This window comes from Rana temporaria, chromosome 5 (genome assembly GCF_905171775.1).
Source record: "Rana temporaria chromosome 5, aRanTem1.1, whole genome shotgun sequence".
NCBI classification, from domain to species: Eukaryota; Metazoa; Chordata; class Amphibia; order Anura; family Ranidae; genus Rana; species Rana temporaria.
In genome coordinates, this window is record NC_053493.1 from 341,779,889 (window position 1) to 341,797,474 (window position 17,586).

Consider the following 17,586-nt stretch of genomic DNA (forward strand, 5'->3'; position numbering starts at 1 on the left):
GTCATAGAAGCGACGGGAGATCCGACTTGGATTCCCGCCAATTCTACACGTGTGCGGCGTTTGTTATGAATCCTGAGGGGGAATTCCCCGCCGGATTTTAAATAAAAATCCGGCATGGGTCCCCCCTCAGGAGCATACCGGGCCCTTAGGTCTGTTATGGGTTGTAAGGAGAGCCCCCCTACGCAGAAAAAAACGGCGTATGGGGGTCCCCCTACGATCCATACCAGACCCGTATCCAAAGCACGCTACCCGGCCAGCCAGGAAGGGAGTGGGGACGAGCGAGCGCCCCCCCCCCTCCTGAGCCGTACCAGGCTGCATGCCCTCAACATGGGGGGGTTGGGTGCTCTGGGGCAGGGGGGCGCACTGCGGCCCCCCCACCTCAGAGCACCCTGTCCCCATGTTGATGAGGACAGGGCCCCTTCCCGACAACCCTGGCCGTTGGTTGTCGGGGTATGCGGGCGGGAGGCTTATCGGAATCTGGGAGCCCCCTTTAATAAGGGGGCCCCCAGATACCGGCCCCCCACCCTAAGTGAATGAGTATGGGGTACATCGTACCCCTACCCATTCACCTGCAAGAAAAGTGGTAAAAACACAAATAAACCACACAGTGTATTAAAATATTTTATTAGTCTGCTCCGGAGGCCGCCCCCTGTCTTCTTTATTAGCTCTTTTACCAGGGGGGGCTTCTTCTTTGACGTCTTCGGGTGGGTGGGGGCCGCCGTCTGGTTCATCATGCTCTGTACCTTCCCACGTGGGTAGGTATCACATGGGTAGGTACAGAGCATGATGGGACTGTGAGGCCTATATAGGTCCGATGCAAGGCGCGCATCCGTCATTTCAGCGAGGAGGACCGGCGAGTCAACATCGGGAGAAGAAGAGAAGTGAAGAACATGACGTCACAGCGCGGAAAAAGAACTCACAGCACGGAAGAAGACGTACAGCACGGAAGAAGGGACCGGACTGCGAGACGAAGAACCGGGGTGCGACGAGTCAACAGCGGAGAGCGGCGAGACCCCCCGGATAGCGGAGAAGACCCGTCGGGATAGCGGAAGAAGAAGAGCCCCGCCGAAGACGCCGGAGGAAACCCGCCGGGGGGGGTGGGGGCTTTTTTAAAAGCCACCCCCCCCGGCGGTGGAAGAGAACCAGACGGCGGCCCCCACCCACCCGAAGACGTCAAAGAAGAAGCCCCCCCTGGTAAAAGAGCTAATAAAGAAGACAGGGGGCGGCCTCCGGAGCAGACTAATAAAATATTTTAATACACTGTGTGGTTTATTTGTGTTTTTACCACTTTTCTTGCAGGTGAATGGGTAGGGGTACGATGTACCCCATACTCATTCACTTAGGGTGGGGGGCCGGTATCTGGGGGCCCCCTTATTAAAGGGGGCTCCCAGATTCCGATAAGCCTCCCGCCCGCATACCCCGACAACCAACGGCCAGGGTTGTCGGGAAGGGGCCCTGTCCTCATCAACATGGGGACAGGGTGCTCTGAGGTGGGGGGGCCGCAGTGCGCCCCCCTGCCCCAGAGCACCCAACCCCCCCATGTTGAGGGCATGCAGCCTGGTACGGCTCAGGAGGGGGGGGGGGGGCGCTCGCTCGTCCCCCCTCCCTTCCTGGCTGGCCGGGTAGCGTGCTTTGGATACGGGTCTGGTATGGATCGTAGGGGGACCCCCATACGCCGTTTTTTTCTGCGTAGGGGGGCTCTCCTTACAACCCATAACAGACCTAAGGGCCCGGTATGCTCCTGAGGGGGGACCCATGCCGGATTTTTATTTAAAATCCGGCGGGGACTTCCCCCTCAGGATTCATAACAAACGCCGCACACGTGTAGAATTGGCGGGAATCCAAGTCGGATCTCCCGTCGCTTCTATGACGCGCTTGCTGGGATGTGCTGTCACTATTCCAGTGAGTGCAAGATGTCGGCGAGATCTCGGCACCATGTCGCCGAGTATCAGCGCGACGCTGTCGTGCTAAAAGCACAATATCACAAACACCTACTGTACATTCTTTGTCTAATTGCAAGGACTCAATCTTATCAATGTACAGATATCAAAGATTGTCCAATATCTATTTTTTCCTGAGACTATCTGGTTCTCGCTGCCCTTCTGACAGGACCTTTATAAACCATTAGAGACATTCCCCTCTACTAGTATCTACACAGAGGCATTTCTTGTAGCTAGTGCCATCACCTCAGCCAAAGGCTGGAAAAATCAATTTTCAAATAAATATACCGTAGTTTGTAGACTCGATAACTTTTACATAGACTAAATAATCATTTTGACCTAAGTTTATGAAGAAATATTATCTATTTGGAAAATCTTATATGAAAAACTAAGAACAATGGCCCGGATTCTTAAAGCACTTACGCCGACGTATCTTTCTATACGCCGCGTAAGTGCACTGATGCGCCGTCGTATCTATGCGCCTGATTCTTAAAGCTAGATATGCCTGAATTGTGGCTTCATCCGACCAACGTAAGTTTCCTACGCCGTCGGAGCCTGGGCGCATATTTACGCTGGCCGCAAGGGGCGCTTCAAATTGATTTACGCGTCGAATATGCAAATGACCGAGATATGCCGATTCACGAACGTACTTGCGCCCGTCGCTGTAATCTACGCCATTTACGCAAGGTGTACGTCCGGCGTAAAGTTATTCCACATAAAGCAGGTGTAAGTCATGTTAGGGTATGGACCAGCCGTCGTATTTTACGTTGTTTCCGTAAGTCGTACGTAAATGGGGCTGGGCGTAGATTACGTTCACATCATAGGCATTGAGCCGTCGTATCTTAGGGAGTAAATTTGACGTGATTGTGAGCATGCGCGCACATGCGCCGTTCGTTCGGCCCATCATTTGCACGGGGTCAAGCTTCATTTAAATGGATCACGCCCACTTCCTTCCTACTTTGAATTAGGCAGGCTTACGCCAGACAATTTACGTTACACTGGCGCAACACTGGGTTCGAGTGCTTTGTGAATACTGTTTTTGCCTCTCAATGTTATGTCGGCGTAGCGCATATGAGATGCGTTACGCCCGCACAAATATACCTCGATCTACGTGAATCCGGGCCAATGTATTTTTTTACACAAAGGTTTAGTTCTTTGTTCCATCATATATAAAAAAAAATTTAAATAAAAAATTAAACTAGTTATTTTCTACCACCAAAAGAAAACTTTATCTGTCCCAAAGAAATCACATTATATTAATTTTGGTAAGGTGTTGCCTAACTGGCTAATTGTCATTTAATGACAGCACTAAAATATGAATAATCGCCTAGGCAGAAAGGAGTAAAACAGTCCCATCTTGAAGTAGTTGATTCATAAATGTATTTTGTAAATGCAAAATGTGTAAGAACCTGAATTTGTCTTAGAATTTGTTGTTATCAGTTCAGTGTACAGTAAAGTTCAAACTGAGCAGAAGAGGAAGCACCAGAAGGAACTAGTCCATTGCACTGCAGTGCTTATGTACTAACAAGGGACATGCTGATAAAAGGAGAGAGAAGCGTGACAAAGATAGCTCATCAGTCTGCTACTCCTCTTTTCACTGTCCACTGGGGAATAGGAAGAGATCTCTTAGGCCTTGTACACACGACCAGTTTTCTTTGCAAGAACCAGCAAGAAAACTGCTGGCAGAGCTTTCTTGCCGAGTAAACCGAGTGTGTGTATCAGGCTTTCAGGTTTCTCGTCGGAAAATCTGGCCAGAATCTCGATGAGAAAAATAGAGAACCTGCGCTCTATTTTCTCGTCGAGATTCTTGTTGGCTTGTTTCCCGATGAGAAACCCGAGATTGTGTGTACTTACCTGTTGCTGTGGAAACCTGTGCATGCTCAAAATGACTTTGACGCATGTGCGGTAGCTTCCACAGCATAGGTAGGGTGAAGCAATATGGCGGCGACAGCATCGAATGTGACAAGCGCATGTTCGTCGTATGCAATGACGTCACCGTGTTCTTGCCTTTCAAGAGAACTGCGGTTCTTTTGAAAGGTCTGTGTGTACACTCGGGCGGCAAGAGATTCTTGCCAAGAATCTCGTCGAGAAAAACGTTTTTTCATGATGAGATTCTTGCCCGTGTGTACGAGGCCTAAGTGTTACTTAAAGTGGAGTCCCACCCATAAATATAACATTACATCAGTAGTTTTAAAAAAATGTCATTAGTCCTTTAAGAAATTTTTTTTTTTTTTAGATGCCTTCAAAGTGTTGTTGCTAGGCAGAATAGTTAATCTTCCCATTTCCTGCACCTAGGTGCTTAAGCTTCCTAACCTACACCGCACAGACTCCTGGGAATGTAGTGGGTGTAACTTTCCAGGAGTTTGTGCACTCCCCAGTCTCAAAGAATCATGTGACTTGGACAGTACAGGTGCTGAAACCTGATCTGAAACCTATTACACTGCTTGGGCAGCACTGAGCATGTGCGAGATCTGCAAGGCTGAAATCCAGTCTGGCTTCATGATGCCCACACTTAAGATGGCCCCAGTCAATTTATATTTTATAAAGTGTCTAAATGCTGTAACAACCTAACAAAACAGACCTTAGTTTACAGACTAACTTTACTAGAATACATTAAGCTTGTGTATTACAGGGGTATTTATATATAAAAAGTGAAATTGTGACCGGAACTCCGCTTTAACTACAGCAGAAAAAATAAAGACAGAATTCTGCGTGACAAAGCTTTGTAAATTTCAAGACTGGATAGACAGCTTTTATACTGTAAATGTGTAGAATTTGCACATCTATCTGTTTTCCTGGAGTGAAACTGCACTCTATTTACACCCACCAAGGGTCAGACTTCAAAGGATGCCTGTTGTTAATTTTTATTAAACAAGCCCCTTTTGCGACTCTCCCTGATTTATTTTAATTGTGTTAGGCCTCGTACACATGACCGAGAATCTCGTCAGGAAAAACCCGTTGTTTTCCCTGACGAGATTCTTGGCAAGAAACTCTTGCCGCCCGAGTGTACTGACTTTCATTTCAAAAGAAGCGTGGTTCTCTTGAAAGGAAAGAACGCGGTGACGTCATCGCGTACGACGAGCATGCGCTCATCACATTCGATGCCGTTGCCGGCATCTTGCTTCACCCTACCTATGCCGTGGAAGCTACCCCGCATGCGACAAAGTCATTTCGAGCATGCGCGGGATTCCACGGCGACAGGTAAGTATACACACTCTTGGGTTTCTCGTCTGGAAACAGGCAAACGAGAATCTCAACGAGAAAAATGAGAGCAGGTTTTCTTTTTTTCTCGTCGAGATTCTGTCCAGATTTCCAGACGAGAAACCTGAATGCCTCTTACACACGAACAGGAATCTCGGCAAAAGGCAGTTTTCTTGTTGTTTTTTGCCGAGAAACCCAGTCGTGTGTACGAGGCCTTACTTGGGGCATTGCTCCTCCTGACTTTAAGAAAATGATATTCCACTGAGAGAAATAAGAGTGCTGACTCCTGGCCAAAAAGGTAGTCTCGATGGATGGGGGAATTGCAGTTGGCAACAGTTAGCCAAGAAATCATGGAAAGTTAGGAATCAGTAAATAAAACTAAACTGAAGAAAGACACGTTAATCTTTTATTGAGAACATTTTTTTTGTAGCAGGCATCTTGTGGCATCTCCTTAAATGTAGCATAGATTTATTTTACAGTAGCAAAAAGGGCAATAAAGCAAATATATGTTTCTACAAAGCGTTATCATAATCCTCAATCAATCTTCAGTGTTCAGTGTTCAATGTTCAGTTACCTATACCATGTACACATCTTCTTGCTGATCCATACTTATTTCAGCTTCATTACAGTACATACTGTGTTTGTAACTATTGTTCTCCCCATTTGGCTGTTTGTCTCTTATGTTTTTTTCCCTTTGGGAAAACCTTATTGTAAATATCTGATATCAACTCATGTCACAACTGTCTAGTGTTTGATACTTGCCACAATAAATATTTGATCAGTTTATCTTGTATGTTACCTATTGTTTGCTAGACCTTGCATGGGCACTACTGTTGTTAAACTTTTTTTGTCTACGAAATAAAAATGATTGAAACAGAAAGAAGCTGATAAAGCATCCTTGACTTAGGTAAACACTCTGGGGCAGATCCACAGAGATCTGCACCTGCGCAGCGTATCAGAGATACGCTACGCCGCCGTAACTTACTTGTCCTTGGTTCGAATCCATATAGATTTTGCGCCGTAAGTTACGGCGGCGTAGTCTATCTCTGGCGGCGTAACGGCGCGTAATTCAAATTGGCGATTAGGGGGCGTGTTTCATTTAAATGAAGCGCGTCCCCGCGCCGAATGAACTGCGCATGCGCAGTCCCTAAATTTCCCGCCGTGCATTGCGCAAAATTACGTCGCAAGGACGTCATTTTTTTTAACATAGACGTGAATTACGTCCATCCTAATTCACGGACGACTTACACAAACAAAAAAAAATTCAAAATAAACGCGGGAACGACGGCCATAGTTAACATGGCAGGTCTAAATATATGCCACGAAACAGCAGCTTTAACTAAAAGCCGACTAGAGACGACGTAAAGCAATGCGCCGGCCGCTCGTACGTTCGTGGATCGTCGGAAATAGCTAATTTGCATACTCGACGCGGAAAACGAAGGGAACGCCACCCAGCGGACGCCGAAGAATTGCATCTTAGATCTGAAGGCGTACGAAGACATACACCTCTCGGATCTAACCCAGATGCCGTCGTATCTTGTTTTGAGGATTCAAAACAATGATACGACGCGGGACATTTAAAAGTACGCCGGCGTATCAGTAGATACGCCGGCGTACTCTCTCTGTGGATCTGCCCCTCTGTATTAGTAATAAAATAAAAATTAGGATATTAGCCCCTTAACATTCACATAATATGCTGCATATTGGATAAAGTCATCTGTATTGATCAGCAATCACATACGTTGTCTAAAATAAATACTGAATATATAAATGTGTATGTTTTCTAGTATAATTTGTAAAACTTTTTTCTAGATACAAACAATTCAAAAAGTGATAGTAAGACAGATGCTATCAGTTATTCTAAACTAACACCTTATTCACATGGAGGGTAAACTGTTCATTAACCACTTCAATACCGGGCTTTAAAACCCACCTCCTTCCCGGGCCTATTCTGGCACTTCTTTCCTACATGTACAAATCCTCATTCTTTTGCTAGAAAATTACTCAGAACCCCCAAACATTATATATGTTTTTTTAGCAGACACCCTAGGGAATAAAATGGCGGTCATTGCAACTTTTTATCTTGCACCGTATTTGCGCAATAATTTTTTAAACGGCTTTTTTTTACAAAAAAAAGCCGTTTTATAAATTAAAAAATAACAAAACAGTAACATTAGCCCAATTTTTTGGTAAAATATGAAAGATGATGTTACGCCGAGTAACTAGATACCTAACATGTCACGCTTTAAAATTGCGTACACTCATGGAATGGCGCCAAACTTCGTTACTTAAAAATCTCCATAGGCGACACTTTAAAATTTTTACAGGTTGCCAGTTTAGAGTTACAGAGGAGATCTAGTGCTAGAATTGTTGCACACGCTCTAACGCACGCGGCGACACCTCACATGTGTGGTTTGAACGACGTTTACATACGTGGGCGGGACTTACGTGTGCGTACGCTTCTGAGCGCGAGCTACCGGGGACAGGGGCATTTTAATTTTTTTATTATTATTTTTTATTTTACTTATTTCTTTATTTTTTACACTTTTTTTTACACTTTTTTTTTTTTCAATCGCTTTTATTCCTATTACAAGGAATGTAAACATCCCTTGTAATAGGAATGTGCATGACAGGTCCTCTTTAAGGAGAGATGCAGGGTCAATAAGACCCCACATCTCTCCTGCAGGCTGGAAAGAATGAGATCGTGAAAAAAAATTCACAGATCTCATTCAAACTAGCCGCAATTGCGGTTTGTTTACTTACGGGGACCCGGGCGTGACGTCATCACATCGCGCCCGGGCCTCCGACGGTCATAGAGATGACTGGTGACCAGATGGTCACCAGTCTTCTCTATGGCAAACATCCGGCGGACGGCGATCATCTCTCCGGGCCCCCGGTGGGACGGGAGAGCCCGGAGAAGCACCGGATGGCGGCGGGAGGGGGGGATGTCCCCTCCCGCCGCCTGTAAGAACGATCTAGCGGCGGAACCGCCGCTATGATCGTTCTTACGGTGCGCAGGATCGCCGCCGCTAAAAAATGATATCTCAATGATGCCTCCGGGTGCAGGCATCATTGAGATATCCCCCCGCAAAGCCCATCACGTCATATGACGTCCACCCAGGATAACAGGTCCCCGTTTTGGACGTCATATGACGGCGTGCGGGTGTCAAGTGGTTAAAAAAAACAACAACATTTAATTATCTGTCCAATCATAAGCATGTGCCTGTTTTTGTCACCATTCATGGAATGTTAAACAGTAGTGCAGCACCAGTATGCAAGGTAAGCTAATTCATATGCAATATGTAACATATAGTGACATATGAAATAACGTATACAAAATTGTGAAATAAAATAATTGAAAGTCCAGAAGTGACAAAGTCCCACAGTGTGATTAGGTGAAAAAATAAAGGCGAGAAGATCTTGTTCCAGCAGCACCAATGATTATGGATGTATATATCAAGTGGTGTTCAAATGACCAAACATCAACATCAAGTAAATTGAAAACTCACCAGAACAAAAGGCTACCATTACAGCAGCATATTTACCTGAATATAAATTAAGTCAAACCGTGCTCAAGTAACCAGTCCCCAACATCAAATTAATTCAAAACTCACCAGAGTTAATGGCAACCATTACAGCAGCGCAAACACATTGATAACATCTTGATAACATCCTATTGGACGCCACACATTGGGGCAGAGGTTCTGGTGCTGATGTCACACCGCTGCATGATCCCGGGTTGGCAGACGCTTTTCATGTGAGTTTCCTGGATTGACTGCTCTGCTTTTATTCCATTTTATGTTATTTTGTCCGTATGGTGATCACATTTACTACACTATGAGATACTCCTTTGGGCTCCTGGTGAGCTTTATTTATTCCTAGCTGGAATATACTAGGAGGTACCACTGGGACCAAGTTGCCACACTGATTCCTATTGGATTTTATACATTTTTAGGCATTTATGCTGCTGTAATGGTAGCCATTAACTCTGGTGAGTTTTGAGTTCACTTGATGTTGGTGACTGGTTACTTGAGCACTGTTTGACTTTATTTATATTCAGGTGAATATGCTGCTGTAATGGTAGCCTTTTGTTCTGGTGAGTTTTTAATTCACTTGATGTTGGTGTTTGGTCTTTTGAACACTACTTGAGATATACATCCGTAATCAATGCAGGAACAAGATCTTCTAGCCTTTATTTTTTCACCTAAAAACGCCGTGGGACTTTATTTTTTGTCACTTCTGGACTTTCAATTATTTTAATTCACAGTTTTGTATAGGTTATTTCATATGTCACTATATGTTACATATTGCATATTTATTTGTTTACTTTTCATATTGGTGCTGCACTACTGTTTAATACCTATGTTTTGAGGTTAGCTATACTACCTTCTGTGCTAGCAGCCTACCTACCACTTTTAAAAATATATTTTTTTTTCACAGTGCAGATTCCACCACATTCATTAATGGAATGTTATTGTTGGTTTTATTGTAAACCTTACATTAAAAAGCCTTAAATTCAGCAGATGTTTTTTGGATATACCTAATTACTAACGTACATAATACAATAGGACATATATGAGCAGACACCAAGACTAAAGAAAATAAAAAAGTATTAAGTCAGAATATATACATATATAATCTTAATATCAAAGAAATGGTGGTCTATGACCCCAGCCCTCTTAAATAAAAGAGTAGGGGCAGATTTTAGTTGCATGGTGCTAAGATATACAGTATATCATTTATGGGCTTTATAGCTGAGGGTCAACAGAGGTCCAGAGACCTCTGCTTGGAGGTCAAGTGCAATCTCATAATAATATATTATATTTATCAGAAAAGATAATTAAAATTGGGAAGCTGACAATATGCTATTTGCCTAAAATTGTTGAGTTCAGTGATGAATGACAAGCTTTAGTAGAACCCTATGAAATGAACTAAGCATTGTTGCTACATTAAAAAGAATAGTATCTGTAAATAATTTTTTTTTTATTTTTTATTTTTAGTATGTACCTGATTTACTAGTATGACTCCTGTCTTCAGCATCCACTAAGTCTAGGTTCACACCTATGCCTAATGATGCATATTTCAGGCACGTTTTTCAGTGCATTTTGTGTTTTTAAACCAGCGTTTTTTTATGCGTTTTGCATGCAGTTTTCATGGATTTTGCATTTCACATTTTTTCTCTTTAAACGCACTATCTCGGGGACCAATGCTGGACCCCAGGATTGCTGCGGCTCTATCCAGCCCTCAATGTCATCGGTCAGCATCATCACCCTGACGCTATCTTGGGACCAGTAGTGGTCCCCCTCCTTATATATTACCATCCACATCACCTGCTGTGTCCACATGTGCATCAACACGTGTTCCAGTTGGGTTCCTGCTCCCGGGATCTCTTTATGCATCACTCACTCCCTTGTTATCAAGGTCCTCTACATATGTCCCCCTATGGCTACCGCGCGGGATGGTTATCCGGTTGCCCCCGCTGCTCTCACCTGGCGGGGTCTTTTTTTAGATATGCTCCTAATGAAGTGGCACATGCCGTGAAACTAGTCGAGATTGCTGTGACCTTCAACCCACTGTGTTATCCCCCCCATTGGGGATTTTTATACTGGCGTTGTTTATGGTTATCACCATTTTATTTTTGTATTTTTTGTTGTTGTATTTAATAAACTTTATTTTGTTTTAATCCTAGTATTTTGATGTTGATGCTACCTCTATATCAGTACCGCTATAGTCCTATTGGCCCTTTCTTTCCTTTTTGGCTCTTCGGTTCGGGGACTGTAGACCCATTTATTTCTATTCTAAGTTTCAGGAAGATGGTACTTCCCACCCCAATGTTCATGTATTTCATCTCAGAGGGTCCTATTCACAGTGTATAAAGCTGGTTGCTAAGGAGGGGGTCAGGAAGCCATCCGTCGTGTCCATAACAACTGATGAGTCATCAGCTGTCAGCGGGGTTCCTGCTGAAAGTTGATCACTTAAGCCCCGACCATTTTGACTGCCCAAAGACCAGAGCACAATTTGCAATTCGGCACTGCGTCGCTTTAACTGACAATTGCGTGGTCGTGCATTGTGGCTCCCAAACAAAATTTACGTCCTTTTTTTCCCCATAAATAGAGCTTTCTTTTGGTGGTATTTGATCACCTCTGCGTTTTTTATTTTTTGTGCTATAAACAAAAATAGAGTGCCAATTTAGAAAAAAAAGCTATTTTTTACTTTTTGCTAAAATAAATATCCCCCAAAAATATAAAAAAAATATTTCTCCTCAGTTTAGGCCGTAGGTATTGTTCTACATATTTTTGCAATATGCATTTATTGATTGGTTTGCGCAAAAGTTATAGCGTCTACAAAATAAGGAATCGTTTTATGGCATTTTTATTAATATATTTTTTTACTAGTAATGGCGGCGATCAGCGGTTTTTATCATGACTGCGACATTATGGCGGACACATGGGACACTTTTGACGCCATTTTGGGACCATTGTCATTGATACTGCTGATGCACTGAGGCCCTTCAGGTCTAGTATGGATTCGGAGGGGACCCCCACGTCAAAATAAAAAAAACGGTGTGGGGTCCCCACCAAGATCCATACCAGACCCTTATCCGAGCATGCCACCTGGCAGGTCAGGAAAGGGAGGGGACGAGTGAGCGCCCCCTGAACCATACCAAGCTACATGCCCTCAACATGGGGGGTACAGGTGCTTTGGGGCAGGGGGGGTTCTGAGCGATGACGCAAGTAGGAGGAAACAAGACAATGACACCGGGAGATGCCAGCTCAGGGAGAAAATGGCAGCGAAAGAAGGCAAGGGCACCACAAGAGACGACACTGGGAGAATAGACACTGGGAGAGAAGACACTGGGAGAGACAACATCGAGAGAGAGACGGCATCTCAAAGCTATTTTACTAATAAAGGAATTGTCGAAAACGGCCTCTTGTTTTTTTTTAACTTTTCACTGCTTTTGTGGTGAATGGGTAGGGGTACAATGTACCCAATACCCATTCACATAGGGTTGGGGGCCGGAAAATGGTGGTCCACTTGTTAACCCCCTTAGCTGTATCCCCGAGCGTGACTCGGGGTGGTTTTTCTATGCTACTATCGGTATCCCCGAGTCACACTCGGGGTAGATGTGCAGAGCGTGCAGCGGCGTGGCTTACCTTTCGCAGCATCCACAGACAAAGTAAGTTACTTACCTTGTCCCTGGATCCTGCGATGCATCCCCGCTGTGTGAGGGAGCGGGTCCTCGCTCGATTCACAGTGTCCCTGTGTGCCGCCGATCTCCGTTCTCTGCGACGTTACGACGCACGGGGGCAGAGAACGGCGCCAAATTCAAAAAAAGTAAACAAACACAATACATATAGTATACTGTAATCTTATAGATTACAGTACTGTATGTAAAAAATACACACCCCCCTTGTCCCTAGTGGTCTGCCCAGTGCCCTACATGTACTTTTATATAATAAAAACTGTTCTTTCTGCCTGCAAACTGTAGATTGTCCATAGCAACCAAAAGTGTCCCTTTATGTCAAAAATGGTTTTAGAGCAGCTAGAAAACAGCGATAATAAATTATAATCACTTGCAGAATTGTGCGATAACGATTTGTGGGGAAATTCGTCATAAAAAAATAAAAGTAATGACAGCGACAATTCTGCAACTGAGCAAATTTCAGTGATTTTTAGTTGATTACATTATTGAATAATTTTTATTATAATTACATTATTATTTGTTATAATTATTTATAATTCTTTATTATATTATAATTTATAATTGTGTTTTTTAAAAAAAATCATACCCGGGATGCCTACTAGACTCTTGTTTGGTCAGATTTAAATGAGTTATTCCTAAGAATTGCAGGCCTACAGTATGAAACACCAAATTTCCTTGCAAAATAATTGTACTGCTTTTGGTACGTAATTCCAGACAGAATCATACCGCCAGGGAGGTTAAAGGGGGCTTCCAGATTCCGATAAGTCCCCCACCAGCAGACCCTGACAACCACCGGGCATGGGTTGTCAGGAAGAGGCCCTTGTCCTCATCAACATGCTGGCAAGGTGCTTTGGGGTGGGGGCGCAGAGACCCCCTGCGCCAAAGCACCCGTACCCTCCATGTACCATAGGAGACCATGTTAAATGGACTATAGTGCATTTCTGCAAACTGCAAAACACACTAACAAACGCATAGGTGTGAACAGAGGTCAGGTTTGCAAGATAACTGAAATACATCACAGGTGATATAATTTGCTGCTCAGTGATTGCAGTATTCTATTCTGCATCTCCCACCCCAAGGTAATACTTAAAATTTGGCCTGTTAGTGGGTCCTGAGGACAGGTGTTGAGAACCACTGAGATACTGCTTACTTTGCAAATCACATCCTTACTAAGCTTAGTAAAATATTGAAGCTGGGTTGACTTTAAATGCCCAATAATAAACAAGGGAAATTTAAAAAAGTATTTTTTCTAAAAAATCATTGGATAACTGAAGCGAACAAAGCTTCACCTTATTTACTAACCCCAGCAAAAAAATATGTTAAAAAGTGTACATTCTCTATTTCTTTTATACATCGACCCCAAAGCTTTCTGCAGTCTTTTGAGCCATCAGAAACACAACAATTTGTATGCGGTCAGTGCTGGGGGGGAGGGGGGGTGGGGAGAACTATCAATGACAACCACTACAAAATGAAAGACAATGTAGGTTATACTGTAATGTAATGGCTATAAAGGCTTTACCATTGAGCTGATACATGTGCTCACCTGCCATAAACAGTAGGTACCTAACACATTTTATTAATTACAAAATGTATTTTACATTAAGGTGGAAGTCTAGCCAAAACTTTTTCCCCCGGATAAAATAGGAAGGGTTACAAAAGCTTATTAAGTTTTTATTGATGTCTGTGTGCTTGCTGGTGAGATGTTTCCTTACTTTCTGTCAGGCCTTATACACACGACCGAGAAACTCGACAGAATCCAACAAGAAATTTGGTGGGAGAGCTTTTTTGCCGAGGAAACCGGTTGTGTGTACGTTTTTCATCAAGGAAACTGTCGAGGAACTCGACGAGAAAAAAAGAGAACAAGTTCTCTTTTTCCTCAACGGGAGTCTCAATTTCCTCGTCGTGTTCCTCGTCGGGCTGGTTTTCGACGAGAAACTCGAGCGTGTGTATGCTAAGAAACCCGCGCATGCTCAGAATAAAGTATGAGACGGGAGTAAAAGTAGCATTTGTAATGGAGATAACACATTTTTCACGCTGTAACAGACTTAAAAGTGCAAATTGTCTCTTACCACACTTTTACTTAGCACGCAGTAACATGAGATTAGCAAAAGCAGCCCCCAGGGTTGTGCCAGTGGAATCGAACTTCCCCTGCCAATGTATGTGTTGTATGTCACTGCATTTGAGAACAAGGAGATTTTGTCTTGACCGTGTGTACTCAAAGCAAGCTTGTCGAGTTCCTCGACTAGCCTAACAAGGAACTCGTCGAGGAAAACGATGTGTCTTTTCCGACGAGTTCCTCGGTCGTGTGTACGAGGCCTTACAGGTGGCACCAGAAAGAGGCATTAATAGGGAGGGAGGGAGCAATACAAATCTTGTCCTGAAAGCCGTAGATCTCCTTCACATTATATATATATATATATATATATATATATATATATATATATATATATATATATATATATATATATATATAAATATTTCTTGCTGTATGGGTTCCTCTATTTTTTTTAGACTTGAAACTTGGAGATCTAAAGCGATATTAAAGCCTTGTTTTAAAAAAAATATGTTATACTTACCTGCTCTGTGTAATGGTTTTGCACAGAGCAGCCTGGATCCTCCTCCTCTCTGGTCCCACACCAGCGCTGCTGGCTTCTCCTGGCTTCTCCCTCCTTGGCTTCTCCCAAGCAGGTGCACTCCAGAGCCGCAGCTCTGTGTGTCCATTCACACATGGAGCCGTGGCTCGGCCCTGCCAGCCTCTATCTCCTGGTCATCTTTGGCCTAGTACACACGAGAGGATTTATCCGCGGATACGGTCCACCGGACCGTTTCCGCGGATAAATCCTCTCGAGGATTTGCGAGGATTTTGATCCGATGGAGTGTACTCACCATCGGATCGAAATCCGCGCCGAAATCCCATCGTGATGACGTGTCGCGCCGTCGCGGCGATGATGACGCGGCGACGTGCGCGACGCTGTCATATAAGGAATTCCACGCATGCGTCGAATCATTACGACGCATGCGGGGGATTAATTCGGACGGATTGATCCGGTGAGTCTGTACAGACCAGCGGATCAATCCGTTGGGATGGATTCAAGCGGATAGATTTTAAAGCATGTCTTAAAATTTTTATTCGCTGGAAATCCATCCCAGGGGATAAAAATCCGTGGAAACAGATCCGCTGGATTGTACACACCAGGGGATCTATCAGCTGGAGCCGGTCCGCGGATCAATTCCAGCGGATGGATCCTCTCGTGTGTACGGGGCCTTACTGGCTGTGATTGACATCAGTGGCTGCCAAAAGTCAATTAGGTGTGAGAGAGGGGACATTGCTGGATCAAGAGGGGGCTCAGGTAAGTATAAGGGGGGACTGCTGCACACAGAAGGTTTTTACCTTAATGCATATAATGCAAGAAGATGAATAAACCTTGTGCCTTTACAACCATTTTAGGAGAAGTCCTGCCCCGTTTACAATCCACCCCAAAATAAAAATAAAGTTTTGAACTGACAGTGCTCCTATGTATTTGTTCCATGTCAGGGCTCAACATAAATGCCTCTTTCAGTTTTTAATGTTTCAATAGTCAATCTTCTGCTTTTTTTCTGAATCACAACATTAAGGCTAGGTTTACACATGCCCAGCTGTGGTTTGCAGTCAGTTTTTAAAAGGAGCCCGGTGCAGCTTTGTTCACTGCTTCAGGTGCGAACCTAAAAATGCACAGGACTGCGTACATATGGTCCGTAAACCGGAAATGCGCAAACCGACTCCATTGCAGGCTGGTTTGATTTGCATGTAATGTGGTTCAAAATGCATCGGATTCGCATATATTTGAACCGAGCCTAAAGTCTATACATCGTATACATTTTAAAGTATTAGCTAAGGTATGTACAGTACATTGTAGATGACACATAATTGATATTTGATTGGTCTCTTCTACAATCTAGAAATCATTCATGATATTATGAATATAAGTTTTTAATTTTTAATTCCTCTCACTACCAAAACAGAGCAGATTGAACAACTAAGCACAGTCCTTACGCAAAATTGTGTTTGTTTTCATTGTTTAACATTTCTCTGATTTCTACTATTAGGCAATTGATGTGTAGAGTACATATACAAAACCATTTCCTTTTGGTTTGTGAGACTGTGATTTATTTTATTGTATTTACTAGCATTTTTTCATTTTTGTGATTCATTATGTCTCATATACCTGATACAAAACTAAGAAAAATGGTTTCTTTTACCAGACGAGTTTATGAAGTTTCCAGCCTCTCTAACAATGAATGCATGAAACATTTTTTTTTTTTTAATCATAGCCACTGTATTACGTTTCCCATCTTACCTCCATCTACTTTCTCCTCAGCACCTGTCAATCACAATGAGTTTTTACCCTGCCATAATTTAAGGTTAGCTTCAAAGAAAATTAATCTAGAAAAAATAACATGCGGTTTGTTCCACAGAAATAACATCCATTTCACTTGTTCCTCTTAAAACTAATCTCACTGTCTATGATATTGGCTATTTTCGCTAAATGTAGCAAAATTGGAATCTGAATCAAAGCCTACAGAGGACATGGAGAAAATAAAGTGCTTGTTTCACAAGTGTTTTGTATCAAATAAATTAAAAATTGTTTCAAGTGCAGTAACTCATGAGAATCCGAGCTTTATGACCTCTGATTCATCTTTAATACAACTTGATTGCTGTAGGCTGAATTTGACATTACTGAATACTATACAGGTAGGTTTTATATATAAAATGTACCCTATATAAACATTGACATTGTAAGTAAACAACTCTGATTGTAAATTGACATGTTAAAATGGTGGTCAAACTCACTAAATATTTTATTTATTTGCTTACAAATAAAAATCACTGTCTGTGTTAGTCAAGAAATAGTATAAAATGGAAGAGAAAGACTTAATTCACACTAGTCATAACTTGCAGGTGCCAGTTTGCGTTGAATGGCGCCTGGGCCAAATATGTTATTTTTTTTTAAGAATAAATAAATAACAAATAAATAAATAAATAACAAATAATATGTAGAAAACAACTCTACTTGCCCTTTAAGGCTACATTTTCACTAGTGCGACTCCAAAGTTGTGCTATTTAGAGTGTGACTTTGGCGTTTGACTTAGATGCAACTCTGAGAGCGACTTTGATCTGATGTTACACTCTCTGAGACAGAGTCTCATCAAATTTTGCATCAATGTAGTGGATGGATGGATGCAATGGGTGCCATTGAACTC